This window comes from Drosophila yakuba, chromosome X (assembly GCF_016746365.2).
Source record: "Drosophila yakuba strain Tai18E2 chromosome X, Prin_Dyak_Tai18E2_2.1, whole genome shotgun sequence".
NCBI classification, from domain to species: domain Eukaryota; kingdom Metazoa; phylum Arthropoda; class Insecta; order Diptera; family Drosophilidae; genus Drosophila; species Drosophila yakuba.
In genome coordinates, this window is record NC_052526.2 from 22891665 (window position 1) to 22907430 (window position 15766).

Consider the following 15766-nt stretch of genomic DNA (forward strand, 5'->3'; position numbering starts at 1 on the left):
GCAAAAACAAAAACCTTTAATCCAATCATTCTTAGTAGTTGCCTTGTTTACATAATTTAATTATCAAATCAGAAAAACTAGCAAGTTATATAAGTGTCGGAATTATATTTCCTGCACAATAGTGAACAGAGTGCACAAAACTGTGTTATTATTTTCCTTCTTCTCCAATAATGAACCCATTGTGCGCGATGTGAAGCATTTGTATCTGGTCGAATGCTTTTGAGTGCTCGCATTAGATATCTCGGAGAAATCGAGCTGCGAGAAAATACGAATTTTTCCGCTCCTCCCTTCGCATGCCACCCGGATCCGCATCTGGATCCGCATCCGCATTTACATTCACATACGCATTCCGATTCGGCGGGTATGGATTACCAATTAGCATTTCCATTGGCGTGGCCGACCCATACCCATTACCTCGTTTGGTGTGCGGATTGCGGGAGCGATTCCATGCCTGAAAGCGGTGTGAGTTTGGGGACGTGGGAAATTGAATTTTCCTTCATAGTTTAACGGAAAAATCATGCAAGCGGCGACAATCGAAAGCATCGTTTTACTTTTCCCTCTCTTTTAGCTGATTAAATGCCGGCCGCGGCATTCCTCATTCGCCTTGATTTCTCGCCATAAAACACAAAACACTGAAAAGCGAATGTGAAGTCAATGGGAATTGCAATTCAGCACGCCGGACAGAGTCGTACAAATATAATAAAAATCAAGGGAAAATAAAATATTTACACATGCATACAAATAAACACAAATAAAGTATGGCCAGGACGACGGCCGAGAAGGAAAAAGCAAGCGAATCTCCGGCGATAGCGACATCGGCGGGAGGCAATTGAGAAAATGAATTTACTGTGTTCGAAATGGTTAAGTAAAAGTTTGTGTATTGAAGCCGGGGAGGGGAGGGAAGACAGACAAAGTGGCTGAAAGTCGAATGGGAACAGTGGGCTCAAGAGCGGAAATGCCTGACTCGCCTCAGTTAAATGGTTTCTTAATATCGCCATTTGCCTTGTTTTTGTTATATTTCAGTGGATGGATATATTCTAAAAAAAAACAATCCTTTTCTTCTACTTTATAACAATATATGCGGCAGATGTGAGTTTGTTGAGCAATATAAGTTAAACGAATAAATGTATGGGCCTGTTCATACGTCTGTTTATATCCTAACCAAGGAGCACAATAGTCGCAGAGTATTTCAAGTTCACACCATTCAATCATTTTTACCACTGTGCGGCCAAGTGTAACCCAGTTTCGGGACTTGGCCGCCGGCACAGCCGTGTTCCTGGTCTCGTTCCCTGGCCCGGACCCAACAACGTGCTTTTTGGCCAGCGAATGTGTCCCTTTGGCCGGGTTTGTTTAACTGTTTGCCGATGCTGGACGGCTGACGAGCTGATTGAGGAAATGCGCATCAGGCGCACTGGGGCACTGCCAATAAACTATGTGCCTGCTTCCCCAGATTCCGATTTATATATCTGTATATATGTACATACATGCAGTGCAGTGTGCATTGATCTCGAGAAAAGCAAGCGAAATCCTATAAATATGCCATTTGAAAGATAATGCAGCAATACCAAAGTGGCGGCAGCAGGAGAGGCCGGGAAATGGAAAGGTGGGTGAAACAGCTCGAGGGAAACCCAAAGCCAAATGCTGGATGTAGAAAAGATAAATAGGCAGCAGAAGGAAAACAAGATGAGCAAACAAACATGCCGGAAAGAGGTGGCTAAATGTGGGAGACCTACACACAGAACAATTTTGCAAGTCGCACAAATCAATCTGGTTGCAATAGTTTAAAGAGCGATTTTGGTTATTTACTCAGTGTACATTTTCTTTGAGAGAAGACTTTGTCTTCACTTTCGAAATGGTTGAGCTCCTTATGGGATACAAACCGCTTCTGACCATCCTATAGTAATTACAGAAGCAACACATAAGCCCGATTTCTTCCTGTGTACTGGCTACAGTGCCAGGCTTTCGACTCAAACGGGTAAACAAGCCAGCCTGCACACACACACACACTTCCACGGGTGCCAAAGGCGGCAAAACGCATTTGGGAAACGCAATGAGAAACAGCCAGAAGGACACTCACCAGCTCACCAACACACCAACACACCAACTCACCAACTCACCAATACACCAACATTGCGACTGAGCGACAGAGTGCAGACAGGAGGGAGTCGCATAAAAATGCCAACTGTCCGCTTGTGTGACTGAGCCTGTCAGCAGGACATGAGCAGGAGACCGAGCCCGAGACACGGCAAAATAGATAGATTTCGAATCTTGACGCTCCAGCGGGGATTTAGCACTGAAACATACTGTGAAAGAAAAAACTTAGAAGGCCAACAAACACACACCGTGTGGCGATGCGCAGCCAGAGGAAATGACACACGTAGGACTGCTAAAATATTAACATGGAGTCAGAGCGTTTTGCTATACATAATACGTAACAATTATCTGTAATCTTAACTTTCTTGCCCTTATAGTTCCGAGATCTGAACGTTCAGACGGACTGACGGACGTGGTCAGATCGACTCGTTTAGTGGATCTGATAAGAACCACATACAACTTAACTGCTTTATACTTTATACTTACCACTATACTTTATACTTTTCAACGAATTTGGTATACCCTTTCACCATGAACATCGTGGTATTGGAAAAACAACTTAGCAAATCAAATGAAATTCGACGCTTACTTTAGGCAAACAAATAAAATGTTGAAAATTTCAGCATCAGCAATAATTTTGCGATTGGTATGCCATTCCACTCTTCCGGTGGAATTAGTCGCACGCCGAAATTGCCAATCGCTTTAAAATGTGTCTGCCAATTTTGCTCTGTGCCCAAATAGTAAATCGTTGGCTTCGTCCAGAAGTTGTAACGTGCTTTATAGGTATACTTGGGTCAGTGGGAGGCCAAGGCAATATTGGGAATTTCACAGAGAGAAAGCTGGACGAGACGGTTGTTTGCTAGATTAAATTTACTACATTTCAAATTGAATAACTAAAGCTCCCGGAGGATCATCTTCATTTTGTATTTATCCAGAATGAATGGTAAACGACAGTTGGAATAACACACATCTACACACACACGCGCAGCAAGGGATTGATGGGAAAAGAAGAGCAAAATATTGCAGAATTACGATTGAAAGTCGGACGAGTGGATGGAGCGGGTTGGCAAAATGGCAGGACACACATACGAAAACAATCAGTAATGTAATAGAGACGACGACGAGGACAACAACGCCTGCAAAAGCCGGACTCAGGACACTGGACTCCTCTGGCAGGAGGATGGCACAGTCAGGGCAGGCAGGGAGGCGGCCCCAGGACGAAGGACCAACGAAGCCATTACAGTTGCCAGCGGCATTTTGCAGGAAACAGCTTGACAAGCCGTTGAAATTTATATTGAAAGATGTTTCGTAGTCAGCTCTGGCAGGATTAAGTAACTACAGTCCCCACGCCGCCCCGGCCCCCAGATTTTTGGTCCTGTTGCGCTGCATAATTCATATAGAAATGCAATCATTGCCTATGCAACAAGGGAGCTTCTCTGGCGATTCATTACCAGATTCAAGGATTTTATCTATTGGAATCAATTCTTTAAAGTCACAATCAAGTTGAATTTATGTTTTGCCTAAAATCTACCCCATAAAATGTAAAAAATGCTCTTATTTTCTTTTTTCCTATATTTTCTTATTTGTTATTCCAAATTTTCGTTTCACTAATGAAAATAAATCCAAGCAACATTTTTTGTTTGGTATTGATTAGCTAGACTACTTTTGATTAAATAGTTCCCCTACCTATACTCGTATGAACATCTGTAGCTATAATAGCTACCTAAATTAAGTCATGAAGAACTTGGCTATACCATCCTATCTCGTTTTAGGACTTATACTACTAAATTCAAATTAACAATTTTAGCACCCCACCAAAAAGAATTTCTTTAAAGCAAAATATATTTATTTTTCCCCACACAAAATTTAAGTATATTTAGCTTATTTACAAAGTCAACGAAATGGCGGATGTTAATCATGCGCATATAAAGCGTTCGACAAGAAGTTATTTCACAAGAACTCTGTGCCCAAAAGTTGAACGAAAATGTTGTATTAGCAGAAACTCTGATAAGAAATATGCAAAAATGTTGAAGAAAACAACACGCCTATCATCATGTGTGTGTGCAGAAAAGGGTAATCCAAAGGGGGTAAATTGAAAATGGGTGGTGTTGGGTTTCTAAGGCCGAATCGTTTCCTTGGTGGCATGGCAGGTATGAATAAACATAAAAGCATTTTTGGAGCCTTTATCGCGTAAACGCATCAAAAAAAATCATTTGTATTTAATACAAACACACACACGCATTGATTGAACCGAGCACAAAAGAAGCAACAGAATGTGTGTGATTGGGCCATAAAAGTGAATATTACGCATACGCCCCATCATTCGCCCAAGGGATCGAGCCAGCTTAGCCGAGCCAAAAGCCAATTTGATTAACAAAAACCGCCAGAGATTGGGATTAGGATGCTCATGATGAGGATGAGGATGTTGATATTCCTGATGATGATGATGCAGCACGAACAGTATACTATAGAAAAACTTTGCAGGCATTGCAGTTGGGCTTTCCATCTAATCTTAGGAAAAATGTTGAAAACTACGAAAGGGGAAGGAAATGAATATTTTCTCAAATAAATTGCAGTCATCGAGGCATTCGTTAGCTCCTCAAGGATGGGGAAATTGCATTTGAATATAAATCAAAAATATATAGTCTGGCGAGCTGGCGAAGTCGAAAGCCTCAAACCCGAGTCTCAATTAATAGAGAAAGCGAAAAATAAGTACACTGTTGAAATAAATAGGAAATATGGATAAATCCTAAAGCTCTTTCTTCGTAAGCTTTATTTGTAATTTGAAGTAGCCAACTACTTTCAACTTTTTTGAGTCGCTATCCAGTAAGTGTAATAAAAAGTAAATACAAAGTTTAGAATAAAAGTTTACTCTGTATATTTTTTGTATAAATATTAGCCTACAACTTTTAGTAACATTCACCAATACGATAGAAAACATTTCGACCTGGATTTTTTAAAGTGTACTTGTATGTTGTAGAATTTCACGACCATTTGTTCACTGCCGTCTGTTTCATATTGCAGGCAGTTTGTTCCATATTTACCGGAATACTTTTACAAATTTAAAATGCGACAGTTGACAATGCGTCTGAGTAAGCATATTTCACCCGTAGAATTAGGCTAAGCTTTACTTTGGGGTTTCTCCTGCGGCCTCAAGGATTGCGATTACGGTTACGGTTGAGATGGAGATTGAGATTGAGATTGAGTCTGGGTGTATTCGACTATTGATTTTCCCATGCCATTTGCTCTTCAACTTTTGGTGCTCAAAATTCATCCTGTACTGGGCGGGTTCTTTTTTGCGCCAGCGTTGGCCTGATTTCCGCATCGCTGCTCCGCTCTACACGTGTTAAGTGTTCAGCCCGCTCAGCTCGCACCTGGCACCTGGTACCTGGCACAAGTTGGGTGGATTCCCCTCCGTTTTTTGGCCGGTCAAGCGACCTACGTTAAGTGTCAAACACATTTTACTTGGCAATTTCTTGGGTCGTTCCGTTCGCTGTGGCTCACACACCCCGCACACACGCTTTGCCCGAGGCGCCTAATGCTCTTGTGTCTCATGTCCTAGGCGTTGCCAACTCTAATGAAATGATTCATTTCCGCTTTCCGCTCTGGGGTTGTGTGCGTGTGTGTGTGTACTATGTGTGGGAGGGTGTCTTCCGCTTGACACTTTCTTTTCGCTATGGTTGTGTGTGTGTGTGTGTGTGTGGACGCATTCGTGTACGTGTAGCCGTGTTCTTGGCGGACTCGCTTCGTTGGCTTTCAGTTGGCCACGTTGATAAATTTGTGTAAATTCGTTTTAGCCAATTTCCACACACACGCCAGCGAGCTAATGTCCTTTGGGAGTTGCCTTTCACCTTTTCCGTAGTCTAACGGTGTGCGGTTTGCCTATCACGTCCTCCACTCCTTCAAACGATCGAGGATAAGCGTGAAGATACTCAGCTGGCTTCGCAACCGGATTTGCCAATAAGGTAAATGCTGTGTAAATATTTTATTGGTGCCTCTTTAGCTGCTGGTTTGGCAATTAACTGCTTGCGCCTTGCGCACAAGCTGCTGAATGGTTAATAAATAAATCAACAAATAAGCGGCTATTTAGGAAGCAAGTTCCTCTTTTCTTTGTTTTAAACATATCTTCACAGACATTCATGCTGATACTTCTGCGGAAATAGAAATCTATTAGTCCATGTGTTGATATCCAAGCCTTTCACCAACTGTTCTGGCCATTAACACACTGCTTTTTACGAATGTGTGAATATATCTTGCACTCCTTCATTAATTGATATTACATTTATTGATTTTATACAAGGGCGGTGTTACTTAAATTCTCCAGCTTCTATAATTTCTGCGGCCAGTCATCCTAAGCACTCTGTATGCCCTTTTATCCCTTGCTTGTGGGGAAGGAGGTTGATCTCTTCAATTTTTGTTCTCTTTCCTTTGCAGTTCTCCTTTTTTTAGGAAGGGCGCTTGGTGCTGCGGTTTCATCTGCAGACGACAGGGGGCGCTGCTTGGTCAGCCCACCCATTTTTCGCTTCGGTCACATGTTTCATGCCAGCTACAGCGGATTGGCGGACTGCACTGCAAGTTTTTCAGAGGCCTCAGATAAACGTAACTGGGATACCATATGCATTCGAAACTATCCAGCAATGCTCGTCAGTCCGTCCATCTGCATGAATCATACACGATCTGAGGAACAAGAGTGTGCGGTAAAAACATGGGGATTATTGCAGACTAGTGATTCCTTTTTTGATGATTTCCCGTTTTGCTTCGGAGGCCTTAATTTTGCAAGTGTACTGGGTTGTGGGTGGCGCTGCTGCGCTCAGAGAACGGCGGGCCTCATAACTTATGCCACCCCATCCGGCGCTTCGTTACCAAAAAATGGCAAATGGCGGGCCGAAGTAGCGCATTTGTTACCACGGCCATGTTGTCACACACACACTGCCGAACACACACACACATGGCCAAGGGGGTTTTCCCAATGTCCTCCATCCTCCATCACTACAACCGTTGCCCCCTGTTTGCTGCACCATCCTGGGGCGTCAGTTTTGAAACATTTACTTTATGTTGTTCACAGGAAATTAGATTTTTTCCCCCTGGTTATACGCATTACTCGTAGAGTAAAAGGGTATACTAGATTCGTTGAAGAGTTTGTAACAGGCAGAAGGAAGCGTTTCCGACCATATAAAGTATGTATATTCTTGATCAGAATCAAAAGCCGAGTCGATCTGGCCGTGTCCTTCTGTCCGTCTGTCTGTCCGTTTGAACGTCGAGATCTCAGGAACTATTAAAGCTAGAAGATGCTTGAGATTAAGCTTAAGATTGAGTATGGGGACTCCAGGGACAGACGCAGCGCAAACTTGTCGTTTTATGTTGCCACGCCCACTCTAACGCCCACAAATCTCCAAAAACTGTAAGTGTCAAAGACTCTCCTGCGCACTTCCAATAGCAGAGTAACGGGTATCAGATAGTCGAGGAACTCGACTACAGCGTTCTCTCTTGTTTTTGTTTTTTTGCTTTTTGCTGCCACGCCTCCCATTTCGGCGACCACTGGGCAGCGAGTCCAGTGTTGGGCAGCACATTTAGTTTTTATAGCCAACTTATCAATGACAGGAGCAGCAGCATTCCAGTAGCAAGAGCCATGTCCTTGCGGACAGGAAACAAGCTCATTGCGGAAACAGCTTTTTAGCCGTAACAAGCCGCACACCAACACTTTGCCAACTTGTTTGCCATGCTAATTTATTTATACACGGAATGTGAGGGGACGATAAAGTAAGCTTCTTGTTTATTCCATTGTTCGTTTGTTCCTCTCAGCGATTTTTATTTTCATACTTTTTGGATTGGCTCCCATGTAAATTTCCGCCGCAGACGACAAATTTCATACGTGCCACGCCCACTTGGTGAGCAGCCCACCCACTCTGCCCGTTTCGGACCTTTTTCCATCTTTAATTCGATTTCGATTTCGAGCAGAGCAAACAAATCATTAATGGCAGCCAAACTCATTTGTGCAAACATATTTGGCTCACTTATTCTTTTTTTTCCCCTTTCTCTCTGGCCTCGCTGGCGTTGGAAAACCTCTGAAAAATGCAACCGCGAATGTTGCGCTGGATGGGAAAACTCCCAACCGATTTTTCTCAGCTGCAGTTCTACAACATCCTACACAATTGTACTGATTCATTGATAATATACTATATAAATAGTGAATTATTAAAAATAAAAATGGTTAGCAATACATGTTTGGAAATATTTTCATTCAGCTATTTGATACTCTTCGGGGAAATGGGTATTCTATGCTCGCTGAAAAGTGTTCAGCAGTTGGAATAAGGCGTTTCCGAACAGGATCCCTTCCGGAATTGACTGAAATTGATAGTTAAAGCCCTCGACTAGAGCCTGCTTTCTTTTTTAAGCCGAATTAACTAGCAAGGTAGGGTCTCTAATAAGTCTTGTGCAACTTGCCTCTATCATAAGGCCCAATTTTGGTTGTTCTCAAAACAATAATAATAATAGAACTGAGTATGCAATGGTCGGGCATTCAATATGTCACGCTGCTGTGCTAGACAGGTGTTGTTCCCCGCTGACTGTAACTCAAAGCCGTCTTTCTTTGGCCAGCTCGCCATTTGTATCGGGAGTGCCCTGGTTGCAGCTTGTTGTAGAACATGATAAGTAGCATAACCATTAAAATCAAAAGCAGCCAACGCCATTTGCAAATGGAACGCCGGCCACTTTGCTTAATGTTCGGCCTGCAGCACGGTGAAAGCTTCGCCATTGCCACCGCCAATGCCACTCGCTCGGGAAAGCCGCGAAACGGGCAAAATCCCACCAGTTCTCCAGTCCTCCAGTCCACCAATCCACCAGTACACCGATCCCTTGGCATGGACATGCATTTATTTTGAATGGATTCGCGGAATGTCGACGGTGGCCGCAGTGGATCAGGTGGACATGAATGGGGATTGGTTGTCCCAAGGTAAAAGCAGCCGTGGAAACCGAATCACGGACAGGGGGTATTCGAAAAGTGGAGTGGGCCACTGCGTAGGCGGCGGGGGAACGGAAAGGCAATGGGTTAATGGGTGAATGTCGCAGCGGGAATAAATTGTACGAATTAACCTATTTATTTGCGAGCTCATTCAATCCCTATTCATTGTTTCACGGTATTAAACGTAAATGAGCAATTTAAATAGTTTCCCACTTTATTTTATTTTTTACATTTGCAGAGACAGTTTAATACGCATTCAACAAATAAGAAGTTTACAGCGGATTAATCAGGTAAATTTATTGCCTTTATTTAGTAATTGTATTTGGAATCAATCAGCATTTCGATAGATTTTCATTCGAATGATTCGCTTCAATTTCATGCTCCAATTGCAAAACCGATGGGCATTTGGGAGGTCCTGGCACTCAATTTAAATTTAGTTTTAGTACTTTTACTCTTCGAGCAACTACTTTCGATAACTTCTAACCCTATCAGATCACATCAGTTGCCTTAAGCTGTGGCAATACCTTTAATAGCCACATCTTGGTTACTATGATACATTTTTTTCAGGGTTTTTTCCTGTTTTTAAAGACACGCTAGTTATGCAGTGAATGGCATTTCGGGTGGTGCATATGATGAATATACATTTACTTCTGACCTTACCAAAGCTTGGCTCATTACAACTGCATTGAAAGGATCCTTTCAGCTCATCTGCATTGAGTTAGGGCAATACCTTTAATAACCACAAGCATCTTGGCGAATATGATTATGCCAATACCATTTCCCCGACTTTTCCTACTTTCCCGACCATTCATCCAGCGCCCTGTCACCGCACTCCCATTTTTCCGGCACAACTAGCTAGCCACCTCTTCTCGCCGCTCGCCGCTCGTTGCTCATTCATTTTCTTTCATTTTGCCTTGCACGAGGAAATTTCGTTTCAATTTGTAAAACGTTCTCCTTTGTGAGGGCGTATTCGTCGTAGTCGTTGTGGTTAAATTTCATATTTTTTAAGGGCAGTCGAAACTGTTGCCACCGCTCCTCGGCATGACAGCTGTTGCCGGACAGCCCCACATCCACTGCTCCTCCACCTCCACCTTCACCTCCACCACTCTGCGACAGTCCACCGTTCCACTCTTCCTCTCTTCCACTTTTCCACTCGTCCGGTACTCCGCTTTTCCAGCTCACCCCGTTCCCGTTCCCGATTCAGATCCCGGATCCAGATCGCCCCTACCCCAGTGTTAACAAATGAAAAGCAATTTACGCCGCTGAAGGTGGTGCAGAGGGCGGGAAACGGGCGGAAAACAGGCGGGGCGTGGCGCCACAAAATGCTACCCGTGCGGAACAGGAAAAGCGGGGAAAATGGAATAAGACGGTGGCCGGGGGTTGGCGGGGGCTGAGCAATGGCCAAGTGAATCAAGGTAGAGAAATCGCTCAAAAGCATTCAGCAACCGCCATTCATGCGAATGACCAACACCAGATGACCCGCTGACCCCTGACCCCTGGACCCGCTGGATGTTAACCCTTGCCACTGGCTGTCCCTCATTTTAATTTCTCAACTGCCACGGCTGCTGGTGGTGGAGGTGCTGCTGCTGCTGCTGTTGTTGCTCATAACATTCTAAGTTACTTTAATGGACGGCGAAATCAACATTTTTGAATATTAAAATGAGGATTCTTTGAGCGACAGGGGCTACGGTGATGGCGATGGCGATGGCGGTGGCGTTCGCGGAAAGAGGTTGCGGCCGCGGCTGAGCCATAAATAAGAACATTTTCTTAGCGAGTTTCAGAGCGCGAAAAACTTTACCGCCACATTCGCCGGAGCAGCACAGCTTTTTCAAGTGGGTGGTGCAGAAGGAGAAAGTGAGATGAGAAAAGGGTTTGCGGCTGTGCACCTTTTGTTGGCCTGGTTCGGAATTTATATTTTATTTTATTTCACATTTCACCGCTGTCCTTTTAATATACAATATTATGTCTTGCCTGCTTTCCGTAAATTCCTCTTTTTTCTTTGGGAGGGAACAAAAGGAATTGTAGGAGGGCGGATATAACCGCAAGAACAGTGACACGTTTTCGAAATATTACCCTGAAAAAGTACGTCGATTTATTCCAGCTTCTTAGGGGAGGCAGCAGATGCGGATATAATCGAATGAAATATGTTGTGCTCGTTTCAATTAGTAATAATCGATTAAAGTGATTTCTTTAGTTTTCGTCCACTTCAACTGGCGTTCACCCTTTGACCAAAAGGACTTCATCACAGCTATTATATCAGTTGCTCGCAGAGTAAAAGAGTATACTGGACTCGCTGGAATCCAGGAATCGTTGTTTTCTTTTGCTTCTATTTTATTGGGAACTTCTATCGACATTTAAAAGAATTTTAAAATTTGTACTTGACACTCAGAGTATCGGGTATCTGATAGGCGAGGAAATCGACTACTGTGTTCTTTCTTGTTGACTTTGTAGTAGAAACAGATAATAACATGTGACCGACTTGCATATTTTGACTTCCGCCATAATGCACTCAGAAAACAGTTGGCTTTCCACATACTTTCAAAACCATAAGTATAAGTAGTTCCCCGACTATCTGATACCCGTTACACCCGTGCGAAGGAGAAATTTTAACGCTGACAGTTTTCGGCGGTTTGTGAGCGTTAGAGTGGGTGTGACAAAAAGTTTTTGGCAAATCGAGTGATATTTACAAGACTAACAAAAATATGAAAAAATATCAAACATTTTTCTAAAGTGTGGGCGTGGGAGCTTTGTGCGGTTTGTGGGCGTTAGAGTGGGCGTGGCAAAATATTTTTTTGACAAATAAATAGTTTTTTAGCAGCTTAAGCTAAAAAAAAAATTAAAACAGTTTTTAAAAGTGTGGGCGTGGCAGTTTTGGGCGGTTTGTGGTCGTTAGGGTGGGCATGGCAAAAAGTTTTTCTGTAGATCGATAGAAATTTACAATACTAATAAAAGAATAAAAAATATCATACGGTCAGACAGACGGTCGGACAGACGGACGAACAAACGGACAAACGGACAGACGAACATGGCCAGATCGACTCGCCTATTGATCCTGATCAAGAAGATATATACTTTATATGGTCGGATAAACTTCCTTCTGCCTGTTACATACTTTTCAACGAATATATAGTATACCCTTTTACTCTACGAGTAACGGGTATAAATAGTTCATGATTTATTTTTTCTTAACCTCAATAACTTTATGATATTTTATGTATACCATTTTTTTTTAAAGGATATAAATTAAATTCCTTTATAATTCAAGTTAATTGCATTCCTTACTTTAAGCCTTTTTAATTTATTTTCCGGGTGTACCCTTCGTTTTGCTGCCCTGTTAAAAAACAACTTTGCTACTTATGCAGCTTAAACAGCTTTTCTAGATGTCCTCTGTCATATTTGCTGCAAAATTTCCGTTCACAACTTTTTCCGCTGGGTCATGCGGCAGTAAAGATACTCCCACCACCCTTACTTTTTATTTCGGCTTTGCCCATACCTTTAAGTGGGCTTCTGCGAGAGTCCTGTCATCTTTAACGCATTCATTTGCCACGCCATTTAGTTCGACCAGAACGTGTCCTGTTGCCCAGGCTTCCCTTTTCCATGGTGCAGTGACCGCGAAAAAGCCTACATATGAAAAACCTTCAGTTTTCTCGATTATGTAGAGGGGTGCAGAACCTTGGAGGATTTCAAAGGAACTACAATGTATGGAATCTTTAACTGATGATTTTTTAATCAACCCAAAATGGATTGTGTAAAACTGAAGTACTGTTTTGTTTTTGAACGGTTCCCTGTATTTTGAAAGATATATGTTCCATATACCAGTTATCTGTACTCCTATAAAAGTGGATTATTGGAGCGTAATTCCTTGTAACACATTATTCTTCAAAAAACACTTTTGTGAGTGAATTGCATTACAATTAATATTAAATTATAAAAATAATAGGAAAGATTAAATCCGAATGTTTCCTTGGAAAACTGATCCTGCTCCAGTGTGCTACGTTGCCTACCGAATCCCAGGGACATGGGATTTCAGCTCAAGAACTGGACAGCCACGCCCACACCCTTCTCGGGTTGTCGCCGCCCTTTCCCCACTCCTACTACTGAGCCTACTTCCGCCCCCCATCGGCGCCAGCGCCTGCGTATCATTTCATTTCGTTCCATTTTGTTTTAATAAATTAAAATGTCAACTTGATAAATGAAGGTTTCGTAGCGGCATTTTTGAAGTCGCATCCGTATCCCATTCTCGTTGGCAAAAAAGTTGTGGCACACACACGCACTCACCGGCGCACACAAAAACACTTACATGTACATGGGCTATCCCCCGGTCAGCAAAGAAAATTAAGATTGTTCCTTTTGTGCGGAAGTCCCAAGTCCATTGCCGCACTAAATTATGTTGTTGTTAGTTTCACTTCATCTGCGGTCGGAATGCGAAAGAGACGGGCATACATGGGCCAGAGAGGGAGGGCGATACTAGGGAGACTAGGGCGTGTCTTGCGGTCGGCTAAGTGGTTATGAGTTAATTTTATTTATTTATTTATATTATATTGCTATCATTTATTTTACTTTCTTTCCTCTGCTTCCGGTTAAAGAGCTCGGGTGCTGGACGAGCATATGTAGACTTTACAGGCGGACGTTTTTATGGGGCGTTATTGCCCAGGGGCTTAAAGATGGAAACAAGGCTTTAGGACACGAGGACCATAAATTTGTTTCAAGCCGAAAACTGAAACTGAAACTGAAACAGAAACCGAAAAGACATTTCCGCCTCTCATTAAATTTGTCTACGCATTCATTTGTCAGCAAGTCGTAAAAAGGACTCGACACGAATTTTATTTTTAGGCCTTGTCCTTTTTTATTGTTTCCCGTTTTCGTTTCCCGAGACCCTGAACTGCCGTCCATTTTCCTTTTGTATCCGGACACCTGTTTCTGTTTCTTTTTCAGTTTCAGTTCAGTTTCTTTTCCAGCCCGAAGCTTATCAGTCAGTCAGTGCCAGGCATCAATTCATCCATCCGGCCTCGTTGAGAGAATCAAGTCGAGGCAAGCCAAAGACGTAATGTGGATTGATAGATACAAAGAGAATGACAAATTATAAGGAAAAATGCCAGAGACAACGGCAAGGACATCGATTCCTAATCAGCAGCGACAGCAAAGGTTTGACTTGAATTTATTTAAAGCAAGCGATAAAAGCGGACTTGAGTTTAGACTGTTGACTTAGCTACTTTGAAACGAATATTAATAGCCAAATACTGATTTTAGATTGAACACATAGAATTACTATTAAAAGGATTGTCCGTTTGCAGTACTGGAACACTTTTATCTGATGGTGCTCGTGTATAAAAAGTTCCATAGTAATAGTGCAAAAGATCAAGTCGCTTTAAGTGTACAATTTAGGCCCAGTCAACTGTTCGCCGGGCTTGATATTAAAATAAGGCGGATAATTATTTTCTTTCCATGAATTTTATGCCCTTTGTTGGTCAAACTTTTTACCTTTCTTTTTGGGTACAATGTCAGAGTATCGGTGGCAGGTGGCTGTGAAGTCTCGTTGTTCTGCCGTTGTTAATTTTCCTTTGGCAGGACTTTGACTTGGTCACAAAGCGAACTCCCCAAAGTAAAGCAAACGGATGTAGATGTAGGGAGCGGCAGGGGGAGCGGCAGGTGGAGGAGGAGATGGAGTTCAGACATCGACCCACCTGAATGACCTCTGGGAGCTGTCAGGAAACGTTTTCCATTTCCCTACCATTTCCTACGCTCCAGTGCCAAATGCTTGCATTAATTGTCAGAAAAAAGAGAACAAAGGCGCAAGCGATCGCTGAGAAGTGTTACATATTTATCTTGATATTTGTTGCCAGTGCAAGAAATCAACAGACTTGACTTTAAATAAATGCACCGCCAATCCACTTGGATGAGCTCGAATTGCAGAATGAGTCGCTGCAGAAGCCCGAGTCAACTTGCAGTCTAGCCACCGCCCACTGAAGTTTGTGTATTAAATTAAAACGCTCAGCGCAAACTTCCTTCGGCACACTCACACACACCCACACACACGCACACTCGTTCACACTCAGATGCCCCAGCCACCCTGGCGTATGCGCAATGTAAAAGGATGACGAAGGGAAGGGAGAGGCAGGGGAGGATTCGAAACCAGACCAGGACCACCTTGGGAAGGCAACTTTTGCACCTTTGTTGGCACTTTCAGCGTAAATCGTTTTCTGCCAGTGCCCACAGCCATAATACACTGCCGAAAATATTACTCTGTTCAAAATGGCCCAATCCGATCTAATACCCACAAATCGATCCAGCACAAACACATTTCAAAATATTTAGACGCTTGCCTTTTTTTTGAAAGCTCGTCTGTTAATCCGGTACTCAAGTGTTTCCAAGTCCGTCGGTTTTACATGGGCACTTGTACGGTTTTACCCAGTAGGTTTCTCACAGTGTCGAAGTCCTTTTCGCATTGAAACTGTTATTAGTTGAAGCTTGAGAGCCAGGAGCGGAGGCAGGATCAGAATCAGGGCAGGGACAGGGACAGGGGCAGGGGCATGAGTAGGAGGCTGGGCAGGAGCAGCTGCTGCTCCTTTGGCGATTGGGCGGCGCGCCGCGGCGTCTCTGAAGTGCAAATGCAACTGCAGCCTACATCGAGGCGCAGAAGAACAGAAATCCCAAAACAAAACTTTTTCTTGCCACGCGGTTAGTTGATGTTGGAAAACGAGAAAATGCTGG

The 15766-nt window shown here is 43.1% G+C and overlaps 1 protein-coding gene across 6 annotated transcripts in view; it reads left to right on the forward strand.

The window, feature by feature from the left end:
• The window catches only part of LOC6526233 (chaoptin), a 190533-nt gene that overhangs the window by 81674 nt on the left and 93093 nt on the right, over nt 1–15766 (forward strand). For 2 of the 6 annotated variants that reach the window (XM_002102006.3, XM_015191226.2), the window contains exon 5: nt 9294–9345. The exons of the other annotated variants lie outside the window; for them this stretch is intronic. The gene's annotated coding sequence lies outside the window, so the exon portion shown is untranslated. The remainder of the gene's footprint in view (nt 1–9293; nt 9346–15766) is intronic. 6 annotated transcript variants of the gene reach the window in all.